This window comes from Paramisgurnus dabryanus, chromosome 1, assembly GCF_030506205.2.
Source record: "Paramisgurnus dabryanus chromosome 1, PD_genome_1.1, whole genome shotgun sequence".
NCBI lineage: Eukaryota > Metazoa > Chordata > Actinopteri > Cypriniformes > Cobitidae > Paramisgurnus > Paramisgurnus dabryanus.
In genome coordinates this window covers 69,464,155-69,479,445 of record NC_133337.1, presented here as the reverse complement: position 1 = coordinate 69,479,445, position 15,291 = coordinate 69,464,155, and the positions used below count along the sequence as shown (strand labels likewise).

The 15,291-nt window shown below is 39.2% G+C and overlaps 1 long non-coding RNA gene across 4 annotated transcripts; it reads right to left on the bottom strand.

The window, feature by feature from the left end:
• Positions 1 to 7,407: 7,407 nt before the first annotated feature.
• Positions 7,408 to 9,883, bottom strand: LOC135739193 (uncharacterized). Of its 4 annotated transcripts, none has more exons than XR_010528881.2 (4): positions 9,201 to 9,883; positions 9,030 to 9,088; positions 8,023 to 8,169; positions 7,408 to 7,819 (listed from the first exon to the last, which is right to left on the bottom strand). It is a non-coding gene; the product is annotated as an uncharacterized lncRNA (long non-coding RNA). The 4 variants fall into 4 exon arrangements; XR_010528880.2 differs by having other exon boundaries at positions 8,023 to 8,139; XR_010528879.2 differs by having other exon boundaries at positions 8,023 to 8,139; positions 9,063 to 9,088.
• Positions 9,884 to 15,291: the final 5,408 nt, after the last annotated feature.

Genomic DNA, 15,291 nt, shown 5'->3' with positions numbered 1-15,291 from the left:
ATACGTTGTCAAAAATGTTTAAACTTAAATAGACTACCTATATAAGTAGTTATGTCTCTTTATATTAATTTGTACTGTTATTGACGAAATGCGTTGTTAAACGTCGTTAAGGTCGTTGAAAAAATGGGCAACCAGATATTCGAATAGTTCGAATATTCGTGGGTTTTTTAGGGAGAATATTCGAACGTCATTTTTGAGCAATTTTGACAGCCCTAGTGAACACCCCTGACCACTCGGTGAGTTTCACGTCTTTGTAAACGAAAGTTTAATGCATTTTAGGAAGGATTGTTCCAGTGCACCATTAAACCCATTGTAGAGGTCTGAGCTGAAACACAAACACGCGAAAATTCTCAGGGCACCCGCAAATGTCGAAATTTCAGTTAAAACCATTCTATTTCACCATAAACAATCTGAAAACAGGGCTTTAAGTCTAAAATACCGAACTTGTCCTTTAAGGATTGTTGGCAAAAAAAGGTACTTATTTAAAATTAAATATGGATTAATCTTTTTTTATGAAGTTACAGTCAGGACCAGTGAGTGATTTTCTCTTCTTTTGTTATTTAAGTAACTTTAATGACTTCAACAGGTACTGTTTTTTAGGCTTTAAGACAGAATGTAATAAAATGTTTACATTCGGAAGACATATTAAGACATAATCAGTAGTTTACTATGATACTCACTAAAACAGTCCGGACCTCAATGGTGGGTACGGCCAAGGTCATGAGTCCTGTCTGTGTCTGCCCTATTTCCCTCTTGTTCCTTTGTTGCCACGCCCCCTTATTTTGTTGCCATGGACATTAATTCATACTCCACCCACTGCCCATCTGTTTCCATAGTAATTAATTGTTTCTGTTCTGTCATTGGTTCTTGTCACGTTTAATTACCCTGCCTGTTGATTGCCTGTTTGTCAGTCGTTGTTTTATGTTGGTTGTTCCCTGTCATGTGTAACTGTTCGTGTTCTTGCCTGTGCTCCTGTACCTTTTTTTGGATTTAATACACTCAAAAACTGCACTTGGATCCACTCATCTTGCCATGTCTTGCCTTCCTGTGACAGTTATCATCCGTTAACATTGAAGAAAAGTCTTCCTTACAGTCAAATGTAATATATAATGTCTAAAAATAATAGATAAGGGACCAAATGATTTTATTAAGAATCTTAATGATATGGAAATATCTTTGGGATTCACCCCCAAACAAATACAAGCTTATTTATTTGATAACATGTCATTGTGGTAAATCATATGTAGGAAAAACAAATAGAGAGTATAAAACACACATAACAAAACATCAGAGTGCATCAATATGCAGCAATATGAACCTGCCATTAGCACTGCATTTTGTTGAACTTAATCATCCTATAACTTCATTATTGTATATAGGAATTGAGAGGGGATTTCCATCTAGAAGTTGAGGTGAGTTTGACCAATTTTTACTTAGACAGGAGGCTTTTTAGGTATATAAAATGCGAACATTGGCACACATGGTTTAAAAGTAGATTTTGATTTGGATTGTTTTTATAGGTACTATGATATTAAAAATGAATGGGACTTACATCATTTGGTATCTTATTTAAATGTAGGCCTATGTGTGTATTTGTTGCTTGTTTTTTTTATCTACTTATATTGATGGTTTGAAATTTATGAAACTTATATTTTGTTTACTAATAAATCATTGGAATATTGTATGTAATTTACCTTCATCTGTAAATAATTAGCACTCCCATTTATATTGTTCTCCACTTGGTGAAAATAATACCTTGATAAAGGCGATTTACCTTGCTAAAACATTGGTGGTAATTAATTAAACTCTTCTTCAGTGAGTGTCGGGCGCCACCTGGTGGGCAGTGCTGAACAGTGCTCGCCATAGCCTACAGGTATACAAATCACTTTCGCACCATTTTTCTCAGAGATATTTGGTGCAAAACAGAGAGCACACAAAAAAGAGTGTTTGAAACTCGTAGCAGCAGATTCAAGCAGTTGTATTTATGTACTTGTGTTTGGGCTAGAAAATATTAAAGGCACACAAGGCAAGTCTGAGTATTATTTCTCTACTAGCTCCCCCTAGTGTCTGGGAGTAAATGCGTTCTATATCTAAGACTATACGAGACTGAAGGACACCGGGTCGGATACAGCGAACTTGCAAGTGGGGTATTCTTCCTACAGACGGTAGGGGCGGGCGAGAGAGTCTTCATTCGTCATGTAATGAGTCATTTAACCATATACCGACTTACGAAGATGATTTATTAACATAAAAATGCTGCCTTGTGTCCCTTTAAAAAAATAAAAATATATTTGTGAAAAAAAATTGTACACACATGCAAGTCTCATCGCACAGATGCATAAAACTGATTTTGCGAATGTACAAAATTTTTGTGTGACTTCACATTATTTGATGCAGGCGTTCAAGTAGGTTATGCACCATATTTACTGCAGCAATTGTAGCAAAAAATGTGAACTTGTGAGTTTCTTAATCTGTGATTTGTAAAATGGGATTTGTGCAGCTGCACTGAAGGATTTGTGAATGTGTAACTGTTGTGTTGTATTTGAAGGAAAGAAAAAAAATCTACAAGTTTGCAACTCTTCATCTGTGACTACAAATTTACTGATACACATGTGTGGATAATCTCTACAAATACAAATTCCACTGTCACAGGTGTGCAGTTGTTTTGCACCAAATATACCTTCATACAAATGCCTTGTTGATGCCAAAGGTCAGAGAAGAATGGCCAGCCTGGTTCAAGCTGATAGAAAGGCAACAGTAACTCAAATAACCACTCGTTACAACCGAGATATACAGAAGAGCATCTCTGAACACACAACACGTCGAACCTTGAGGTGAATGGGCTACAGCAGCAGAGGACCACACCAGGTGCCACTCCTGACAGCTAAGAACAGGAAACTAAGGCTACAATTCACACAGGCTCACCAAAATTGGACAATAGAAGATTGGAAAAATTTTGCCTGGTCTGATGAGTCTTGATTTCTGCTGCGACATTCAGATGGTAGAGTCAGAATTTGGCGTCAACAACATAAAAGCATGGATCCATCCTGCCTTGTATCAACGGTTCAGGCTGGTGGTGGTGGTGTAATGGTGTGGGGGATATTTTCCACAGTATACCCATCCTCTAATGGCTACTTTCAGAAGGATAACGTGCCATGTCATAAAGCGCAAATCATCTTAGACTGTTTTCTTGAACATGACAATGAGTTCACTGTACTCAAATGGCCTCCACAGTCACCAGATCTCAACCCAATGGAGCATCTTTGGGATGTGGTGTAATAGGAGCTTCCAGCCCTGGTTGTGCTCCCGACAAATCTGCAGCAACTGCGTGATGTTATTATGTCAATATGGACCAAAATCTCAGAGGAATGAATCTGTCACAGGTCGGAGCGGACCCGAGATAGCTAAAGGGTCACGCCCCTACCTAGTTTCCACCTCGAGGAGGTTCCCAAGACCACCCCAATGACCAGACAGACAAGTATACTACGTTTAAAATACAACTTTATTAAATAGTTAAAATCGGGGGAAGGGAAAAAGGGGAAGGACACTTTAAAACACTTTGTTCCTCTCTCTGGTTTCAGACGGGTCTCCACAAGACGTGAAAGAGTGGGGTCCCTATCTGGGGTTTCCCTGTTGTCCGTGGCGCCCTCCGCTGTCCTGGAGGCAGAACACAAGAGACACAATGAATAAGGGGCTAGATGGTTCCCCGGCGTTGGAACGCTCGGCTCCACCTCGCGGCCTTACTGTAACAGAGGTCGGTTGTCACTCAATAGCATGCGTTACTCACAGACTGGAGCTTTAGGATCTCTCTACACCGGTTGGTGGGGAGCAAAGGTAAGTTAGCATTCATAGAAGTGCGTGACTCACCGACTGGGCTTTCTGGTTTCTCCACAGATTCACTGGGGACAGAGGTAGATGATCATCACATAGCATACATTACTCACAACTTGGGGCTTTAGACCGTTCTGCACAGGGTTGCTAAGAGCAGAGGTAAGTTAGCATTCATAGAAGTGCGTGACTCACAGACTGGGCTTTCTGATTTCCCCACAGGTTCGCTGAGGGCAGAGGTAAGTGGTCGTTCAATAACACACGTTACTCACAACTTTGAGCTCTGGATCGTTCTACACAGGATTACTAGGAGCAGAGGTAAAATAGCATTCATAGAAGTGCGTGACTCACAGACTGGGCTTTCTGGTTTCTCCACAGGTTCACTGAGGACAGAGGTAAGTGGTCGTTTAATAACACACGTTACTCACAACTTAGGGCTCCGGATCGTTCTGCACAGGATTGCTAGGAGCAGAGGTAAGTTAGCATTCATAGAAGTGCGTGACTCAGAGACTGGGCTTTCTGGTTTCTCCACAGGTTCACTGAGGACAGAGGTAAGTGGTCGTTTAATAGCACACGTTACTCACAACTTAGGGCTCTGGAACGTTCTGCACAGGCTTGCTAGGAGCAGAGGCAAGTTAGCATTCATAGAAGTGCGTGACTCACAGACTGGGCTTTCTGGTTTCTCCACAGGTTCACTGAAGACAGAGGTAAGTAGTCGTTTAATAACACCCGTTACTCACAACTTAGGACTCTGGAACGTTCTGCACAGGCTTGCTAGGAGCAGAGGTAAGTTAGCATTCATAGAAGTACGTGACTCCCAGACTGGGCTTTCTGGTTTCTCCACAGGTTCACTGAGGACAGAGGTAAGTGGTCGTTTAATAACACACGTTACTCACAACTTAGGGCTCTGGAACGTTCTGCACAGGCTTGCTAGGAGCAGAGGTAAGTTAGCATTCATAGAAGTGCGTGACTCACAGACTGGGCTTTCTGGTTTCTCCACAGGTTCACTGAGGACAGAGGTAAGTGGTCGTTTAATAACACACGTTACTCACAACTTAGGGCTCTAGATCGTTCTGCACAGAATTTCCAAGAGCAGAGGTGAATTAGCATTCATAAAGTACGGGACTCTCAGACTGGGGCTTTCTGATTTCTCCACAAATCACACTAATGTTACAGACAAGTAATTCCTATCCACTGCGCTGGTCAGTTCGACACATTGTTATTTTCACACGGAGCCTCTGGGATGAAACAGTCTCTATCTCCAAAAGAAAGCACAGCACTACACTGCAAGCTTCAGTGAAAACACACAAATTGAAAGTCGGGACTCACCCACAGCATCACACGCACACACTCGTTGTGAGGTAAGGACATCTAATCTCAGATTCCTCCTGTGGCTCGTCGGCCGAAATTTCCAACACACAGGAAAGGTGGAAAGCGATTACTTCTGGATTTGTTCTTCGTATACACTAGACGTCCATCAGCTCACCCACACTTATTCCTCCGGTGGGGCCGGAACTATAAATAGACACTCCAAACACGCACAATAATTTCACCTCTGCAACGTATATACAATATCCCAGCTGTACTCACATGTCGACCCGTCTCATATTGTTTTCTTCACCCAGTTATCCTCACATAACTTCCTCCTCACGGTAAACATCCACCTCTTCCTGTCCCTTTCTTCCCCAAGGGATTTAGATCGTCGCTCTCCAGCCTATAACACAGCCAACCGTACACCAACACCGGCACCACAGAGAAGCACACCGATTGTGATTTCAAACCTCCTTATATCCTCGGCTCTTCCTCCTCGGTGTCCTATCAGCGATCGCTTTGTTTATCTCCCCCACCTGCACCTATACGGGCTGATTTGGGCTTCGGGACAAACCCGGAAGTTCCGATGTTTTTCTTCTTTCCGGGCGGAACTCATCCTTCCTACCTTCGGTTCCGCCCTTCAAAACGTCACCGTGTGACATTTCCAGTACCTTGTTGAATCTGTGCCACGAAGGATTAAGGCAGTTCTGAAGGCAAAAGGGGGTCCGACCCAGTACTAGTAAGGTGTACCTAATAAAATGGCCGGTGAGTGTATATATATACTTTAATAAAATAATGTATGTAACCAGCAATACTGTTCATAAATTATAACCTAACTATAGTGATTGTATTTACTAGCTGCCGACCTTTTGGTTCAAAAGTGCATAACCCACCTGTAAAAATCATTTAACAACTCCATTAATGTTTCTTAGTTATAAAAAAGCTTTTTATTGTATTTACTTCTTGTTATTGCACTTTAATTGTTACGATGTTTCTACAATTAAAAACAACTAGTTTGTAATTTATATTCCCTTGTCCTTTTTTAACTATACTAGAATCCCCCACCTCACCCTGCTGTAAAAAAGTTACTTTTACTCTGAGTTAAGTTAAAATGACTTACTTTTTACTTTTACTTAAGTAGATTTTTAGACCAACTTTACTAGTACAAGTAAAATATCATTAAAGTATTTTTTTCTTGAGTAGATCATTTTATTACTCTTTCCACCTCTGCGCATTGTAATAAAGACACATTGTAATAAAGTGAGAGGCATTACCCGATAGATGTTAAGATGTTTATTGTGTGCAAGGAATCTTTTGTTCATTTTTACATGTGTTTTCAAAAAATGCCCTTTACACAAACGTGCGGTCAAGTATTCGCTGAGCTTGAACTGCTTAAAGGTAGGGTAACACATTTGATCCAGAAACATTTTAAGTTATGCTGGTTAAAAGTCTCCTCACATCCTGATAGCAATCACTATACTAAGTTGTTTAAATGTATTTGTAGAAATGTATGTAATCTGTGAAAGGCGTAGGACCAAAAAATGTTCAACCAATCATAGATTTCGGTCCGAACGGACGTTGCCTTGTTTGTCCCTCATACGTAAGCGTAATTTGAATGCCCACCCCGCAGGTAGTCCACGCAGACACCATACGTCATCGGCGCGTTCAAGTGCGCTCACCTCCGGTCTGTTAACAGCGAGAATGGCAAACTTTTCTGCTGAATCGACAACCGGTACAGGAGCCACAAAACGAAAGACATCTTTATAACAACAACAGCAAAAACTGCCTGGATCAGCAAAGAACAAAAACCCAAATTAACATCGGCAACTTTACTGCTTTACCACAAGATGCAAACAGCTGCAGGAGGCAAAGGGTCTGAAAGGGTCGTTGCACTGTTTATTTGGTAACACTTTATTTTACGACCCGCAAAGTACCGTGTAATTAAACCAAATTAAACAGCGTACCTATTTGTAACAACAGAGTACCTCTACAGTACGTACTTGTAGTTATAAGGGAACAATATTTTAAGTTTGGGGTAGTAAGGGGGTAAGAATATATGGAAAATTATTCTCTAAGTATTTCATAACTACAGGGTACCTATTGTAATATTACGTGGTATGTATGACTTACGTCTATTGGTAATATGGTCTATGTGTAATATATTTTTTTTTCATATTTGCTACTTACCTGATGAAGTGTTTTGTTTAGCCTACAGTTGATGTCTACAAGCCACGTCTGCAAATAAAATATAACACACAATAAAAATAATAGTAACTTGTACCTCTTTGATTTGTATATGTATACATGAGTTACCAGGTAACTCTTATTTTTGCGGGCTGTAAATTAAAGTGGGGCTTATTCCCCGCTTGTTCTGTGTATGTTCCAGGTAACTCTCATATTTGCGGGCTGTAAACTAAAGTGGTGCTTTGTTCACCTCTTGTTATAAATGTTATAGGGTAAATACCATATACAGAATATTGTTATTTTTATTTTAAAACAACTTATTTCAAAACATCTTTAAAACACTATAATTAAGCCAACACTTTAAGTTTATTATCACATAACTTTTATTTAAAATAAAAAGTCATGACAATTTTTCATTGTTTTTGCGGCTTGGCTTCCTCTGTTGGTGTTCTTGTCCACTCGGATGATGAGTTGATGTCGTCTCACAAATGCTGTTCTGCATTACATATAAAACATAAATTAAAGCCTTCAGTAAATGTTTCTTCACTGTGCCTTGATAGAAGCAGAGTTTTCGGAGCCAGTTACGTTAATAACTTTAGGCTAACTTATGTGCTAGCTAACCTGCTACCGTTAGCTGGCAACTTTCTTGAAAAAACATTGTTTGAAATGCGTGAGTTATGTATTAACAAAACCAGTCACCTTATCCAGCATGCGGATCCTGCTGACATCACTCGCAGCCGTACTCTTCTTCTTCTTCTTCTTTTTCGTTTTATGGCAGATTGCAACCATGACTTATCAGGTGCATACCGCCACCTACTGTATCGGAGTATGCAGCATGGAAATGATCTACTTTACATTAATATATAATAATACAAATTAAATTTAGGAAAATAATAATAATAATAATATTAATAATAATAAATAAATAAATAACCTATATCCTATCATATATCCCTATATTCTTCAGATATTCCACGACAGCATCCTGAGTATCTTTAATCCCTTCTCCTGTTGTTCCCAAAGCACCTTCAAGATTCCATTTTCTTCCTGCCTGACTTATCTTTTGCTTTAATAAAATCCTCTCTTCTCTATATTTCCGGCAATGCAACAATATATGTTCTGCATTTTCTGTAGTTTCACATTCTATACATTCATCTGATTTAGTTTTACCTAATAAAAATAATGTTTTATTTAATCCTGTATGGTCAAACCTCAGTCTGGTTAAAACAGACTCATCTTTTCTATTCCGTCTATTAACACCATGTGCATTAATACATTTAATATTTCCTTCCACTTTTGTCCATATCCCATATGTCCTGCCATTTCTTCATCATTTCTTTTTTAATTATTGCTTTAGCTTCTCCTTTACCAAATGGAATATTTATAATGTCATTTATACTAGTAGATTTCTTTGCTATTTGGTCTGCTTTCTCATTTCCTTTTATATTTACATGAGCAGGTACCCAGCAGAATCTCACATCTATCTGAAGCTTCCGTAATCTAAATAGACTTTGATGTATTTCTAACATTAGATCTTCTCTGTTAGATCTCATATTTTGAATACTGGAAAGGGCTGCTACAGAGTCAACACAATATACCACTCTATCTGGTTTTACTTCCTCCACCCACTGTAACCCTACAATTATTGCCATCATCTCTGCCGTGTAAACTGATATCTGATCAGGCAATCTTTTCCCAATACTTACATTCAATGTTGGTATGTAAACTCCTATGCCTACCCTGGTTTCTTCATCTTTGGATCCATCTGTATAAATATCCAAGTAACTGTAAAATTAGTTTTTTATGTATTGACTTGCCATATGGCCTTTCTTACTCTCTTCCCATTGATATTTTAGTTCCATTATATCCAAATCTACCTCAGGTTTTGTGTAACCGGTGACTCGCGATGCCAAACTTTATATGCATCCGGCGACACCGGTGAATTAACTGGACTCTGCGTTGTGACCTCACTGAATCAGATACAGGACAGCAGGCTTTGGTTCTTCTCCAAGAACATTTTATTTCCTGACACATGAAACAAATAAGCAGCCTCTTTTAGATGGTAATGCCCTTTTGATTCTCTTCCACAAGATAACAGTACAAAAGGGAAAAATACAACAAACATACCTGACACATGAAACAAATAAGCAGCCTCTTTTAGATGGTAATGCCCTTTTGATTCTAAAATACACATGTTGTACATTTATCACCATGTGCTCTTACTTCCACACAATTAAAGATAAGATTATTATTCAAAAGTATAAAATGACACAATTAACCACACAGATAAGTAAAATAACATTATACAAAATTAATTTAAGTGAAAATATAAGTTCAGAAGATTAAAAATAAATAAAATATCAGGAGACCAAAGAAAAACCTACCTCTTCCACAAGATAACAGTACAAAAGGGAAGAGGAGGTAGCAGCACAGGAAGTTAAGTCACATGTGACATCACAACTCTTAAAGGGGAAGCGCTCATTTTTACATCAGGTAACCATATGAGATATAAATACAATTTTGTGTGAATTCTTATATTTAACAGTGTATTTTCTATACCTGTTACATTTGGAAACAACCAAATGGGAGTATTACTAATAGGAGTAGGATTATTTAAACAAATATTATATATTCTATATTCTTCTGATTTAGTCTTTGTTACCCATCCAAATCCATTACCTTTAAAAGAATTATATTCCCAACATTCCTTAATAACACTATTGGTAGGGTTTTCATTACCACATCCACGTAATCGACACCAGTATGTAAGCATGAGTTTATCTCTTCTTAAGTCTGAGGGCACTTCTCCTACTTCTACCTGAATTGCCTTAAACCCCATTCACACAGACCTCTGGTCCCAGAAAATACCCGTAAAATTGCCAGACAAGCGTCTGTGTGAACAAAAACTCGTTCCGTTAATCTTCTGGGATCGTTGCCGGAAAGAGGACCTAGTAAGATACGCGGGTAACCCTCTGTGTGAACAAGAAGCCGCAAGAATGCCCTAAAGGGCGTGTCGAAGTGAGGACGCGCGCGTCATCATCACAACACAAGTTATGGTTCAGCTCCTTACAACAAGAGATAACATGCATATAAACATTCACCACGAGAAATGTTGCAAACTAGATTGAAGCAGTTATCAGGAAATGATATATGAGACGCATAAACAATGACGCACGTGCCGTAGTGAGGACGCGCGTGTCATGGCAACTTGAAGTTGGTTCAACTCTTTAAAATGAGGGATTTACAACATTCACGACGAGAAATGTCAGCAAATTGGACTGAAGCAGATATCAGGTAAGTTAGCTCGTTACTTACTGCGTTGAAACGGAGATCATTCAGCAGCATAAAAGAATATCGCGTCACGCAGGGACGTCGTTAGGCCTATTTTAGGGGGGCTGAAGCTACCCCAAAATGTTCCTAAGCCCCCCTAAATGATTATAAGAACAACAATAAAATTTGATTTATCAAAAACCGTATCCTCATTAATATTTAGACTCAACAAATGTTATATATCCAGCTACAAAAAAACATCTGACAAGTCGGACAGAATACGCTAGATGTCGAACGTCAAGTGACCAAACCGGAAAACGGCGATCGCTTCCGGTTGCCTGTATGTGCTATTTTAGCCATAGATATGTATATAAAGGCTAGATGGCTCGTCCGCGCTGATGGCCAATTGAGTGGAACGTCCGCATTTTGGCGGTCATCTTAGGACAGGGCGCTCGCTCACTCGTAGCATTGAGTTTTAATGATGCAGGTACTTTTAAATGACCATAACTTGCTTAATTTTTTACCGATTTTCAAACGGATTGGTTTGTTATAAACGTCAAAGATGTACCTATGACACTGAATACGTATACTAAAAATAAATAAAAAATTCATGAAACATGTTAAAGCATCCAGAATTATAGCCACGTTAATAACGTTTGTAAAAAACCAAACCGTTTGTAAATCCGTCAAGAATTCAGCAAGTTACGAGCATTTTAGTTGGCGTATGTCACTCACCTTCCGTCCACAGCAGCAGGGAGCAGCACTATGGCAGCACTGACCTAAGATGGCCGCCAAGTGACGACACAGCTGACTCCGCCTTGAGCCATCTAGCCTTTATATACATATCTATGATTTTAGCTTGTTATCACAAATTGTGCTCCATACTCCAATCCAGTAGGTGGCGGAAAATGCACCTTTAGTTGGTTTGCCAACCGCCATTTAACACCAGAAGAAGAAGAAGCTTGTTATAACACAATACACACACACACACACACACAAACTGATACTGATACACACGCTAGTACGCACGCTAATGGTGAAATAAAGATTGGTAAGTGTCGTGATACGGAGGACTGAAATTGTAAGTTGTTTTTAATTACCTGCTGGCTGCTTACCTTTAGCTACGTTTTCTTGAGGTAAAGGAATGGGAATATTTTGGTTTGCTATGTCATGAAAAACTTTAGTCTTGCACAAGCAAAATACAAGAAATTGTTAACTTAGCAATCTAATCAGAACTCTTTATTCTTTGCCAACAATATAGGCCTAATAATCTTTAAAATAAAATATCTCTAAAATAAAATATCTCTAAAAGAGGAATATTCAACAGTATCAATCCCCATAGAATGTTGTTGTCACTGTTACGTCCCTCCATTACATGTGGTGGCTCTGTTTATTTTTCTAATATTTGGCTGCTTGGCAGTGTGTTCTTCATTTGTTATTGTGTGAGGATGGTGATAGTTTAATTCCTGTACGCATTTTGCGTGACACCGGTGCTGCACAATCATTTATTTTAAATGGGGTTTTACCTTTGTCTCAAACAACAAAAAATGGCACTAGTGTATTAGTTTGTGGCTTTGAGATGGGCGTTACTGTTGTTCCACTTCACCAAATCATTTTAAAATCTGGTGTAGTCACCGGCCGCGTTGCGGTTGGTGTTCGTGAATCTCTGCCCATTCCTGGCGTATCCTTTATTTTGGGCAATGATTTGGCAGGTGGTAATGTGTGGAACCGAGTAAATATGGAAGTTCTTCCTCAAGTTGTTACTATACCTGGCAAGACAGTAGAGCATGAGTGTGTAGAGAAAAATCCAGATGTGTTTCCCGCATGCGCGATTACTCGTGCTATGGTGAAGAAAGGAGGGCGCTCCTTTTCTCCTGCTGAATATGAGTTGTCTGATTCTTTCTTTGTGAATCTTGAGTCTGAGAAATCTCCTGAGTCATCTGCTGTTGATCTATCTGGGCCTGATAAGGAGATTAATAAAACTATGACGGAGTCTGCGTGCTTGTCACGCACAAAATTGATCGCTGCTCAAAAAGCAGATATGTCTTTAGTCTCTCTATCTCGTTCTGCCTTATCTGATGTTAACATTGATAAAGAACCACAATGTTTTTTCTTTCAGGATGGTGTTTTAATGAGGAAGTGGAGGCCTTACAATGTTCCTGACCATGGTAACTCTGTTTATCAAATTGTGATGCCAGTTGAATATAGGGATAAAATTTTGAGTGTAGCCCATGACTGTGTAGCTGGTCATATGGGGGTTGCCAAAACATTAAATCGTGTTAGCCAACACTTTTACTGGCCAGGGTTGAAGCGGGATGTAGTTAGCTTCTGTAAAACTTGTAAGGTCTGTCAGCTGGTTGGTAAACCCAACCAGAAAATCTCTCCTGCTCCTCTGTATCCCATCCCTGTGGTGGCCCCGCCATTTGATCATGTCATTGTTGATATTGTTGGTCCACTTGTGCGTTCCACGAGTGGATATCAATATCTTTTAACAATGATGTGTGCATCTACTCGTTTCCGGAGGCAATTCCTCTACGAAAAATTTCCGCTAAAGTTGTTTTAAAGGAACTGCTAAAATTCTACTCTGTGTTTGGTCTGCCAAAAATCATCCAAACTGATCGTGGATCGAATTTCATGTCTCGCGTATTCACCCGTGTTTTGAAACAGCTTAGCATACAACATAATGTTTCCAGTGCCTATCATCCTGAAAGCCAGGGGGCACTTTCTGTGTTGTGGTTAGTGTGCCTGATCATAACAGTCACTGAAAACTAAATGTCATCATAGGGTCCCTGTTAATGCAATACTGTTGTATCCTTCAATTCATTGAGCAGATGAGATGGATATTAGAAAATATTTTAGGAGAGAGAAAGAGAAGCAGCTGCAGGAGATTGGCAGGCCAGTTGATTCTGAGGGAGCCGGACACGGTGTGATTGAGGTCAGTAATGGTCTATAGGTCTAAGGATTGTTTTTCTTTTTTTTCTTGAAATTCTTATAACAATAAGCATTTGTTGGCAGGTCTAGGCACTATGCATAGCATACACTACTTTTTTTTTCATTATATTTAATATGCTAGCTAAATTCTAACTAGGCCTGAGACTACTTTAATCATATAATGTGATAAATTAAATATTAAATACGTAGATGTTACCTAAAAGTAGGCTAAAGATGAGTAAATGCCCACACTCTCCACTAGGGATGCAGCGATTAACCGGTTTCACTATTAACCGCGCTTTAAAACGTCACGGTTAAGTAACCGTAAAGCCTTCACTACACCGCGTGTTTTTGTTTCACGCACGCACGCACAAACCAGATCCACGAAGCACCAAGAGGCGCATGCGTCATGATGCATTGTATGACAAAGCTCCGCGTTCAAAAGAGTAGGTGCGCGTGACGCATCTCTTGGTTGTTCGTGCATCTGGTTTGTGCATTGTATGACAAAGCTCCGCGTTCAAAAGAATATGTGCGCGTGACGCGTCTCTTGGTTGTTCGTGCATCTGGTTTGTGTGTGAGTGTGTGTATGTGTGTGTGTGGGTGTGTGTGTGAGCGCACACCTGCATCTGTACATGAAAGAGCCACACTTCAATCGGTCTACTCTGTACAGCATTAAAAACCTCCTGCTCGCGGATCAAACCCGGGTGGGGCTCCTGGTGGTCTGACTGCATTTCATTACGTTGAATTATTTTAACGCGTTAATGATTAATTAATGAATAGCATGAGTTAACACGTTAATCTTGCCACCCCTAACATTTATATTTGATTTTTGTGTAATATTAAGCTACACCTGTCAAAATGACTGGCAGTACCTGGCCCAGGATGACCCTGTGTTATTATTCGTTTTGAGAGGCTCTTATCATTTTTACTTCATATATTTTACTTCAATACTTCAAACAAACCAAAATAATATAACTTTATTCAGTCCAAATGTAAAATTACATTTATTCAAAAGACCATTAAAATGAATAGCCTACAGGTTTTAAAGGCACCTATACTGTTTAAGTCAAAGCCAGCTAAGTTATTATTATTATCATTTGTCCAAGAATTGTAGAAAAAATACACAAACTGAAAATACAGAAAAATGTAGCAATTGATTAAAAATTTATTCATGTGATTTTATACATTAATGTTGTGAAATAAATGAATCCTTAATAACTGTAATAACCGTACAACCGTGATTATTATGTTGGCTTGACAAAGCCAACATACTGTTCTTCGATCTAAGCTTATTATTATTATTATGTTGGCTTGACAAAGCCAACATACTGTTCTTCGATCTAAGCTTATTATGTTGGCTTGAGAAAGCCAACATACTGTTGTTGTACATAAACTTTTTATTATTATTATTATGTTGGCTTGAGAAAGCCAACATACTGTTGTTGCACTTAAACTTATTATTATTAGTGGTGCTTGCATTTATGCAAGGCATCACTATTACTATCTTGCATACTTATTATTATTATTATTATTATTATTATTATTATTCTTCTTTTTCTGGACACTTTTTCGGCGCGTAACTCGTCCCGCACGCTTTGTCGTAGACCCATAAATTAGGGCTCAAATCGACCGGCTTATTGAGGAGAGGTGTGCTATGACTTTTATAAGCGATCGGGTGCAGGATTTCCGAAAGGGGGGCGAAAAACCACCCAAAAAATCCCATTGACTTAACATTGCGCCCAACTTTGACGAGTCATAGCTCCGCTC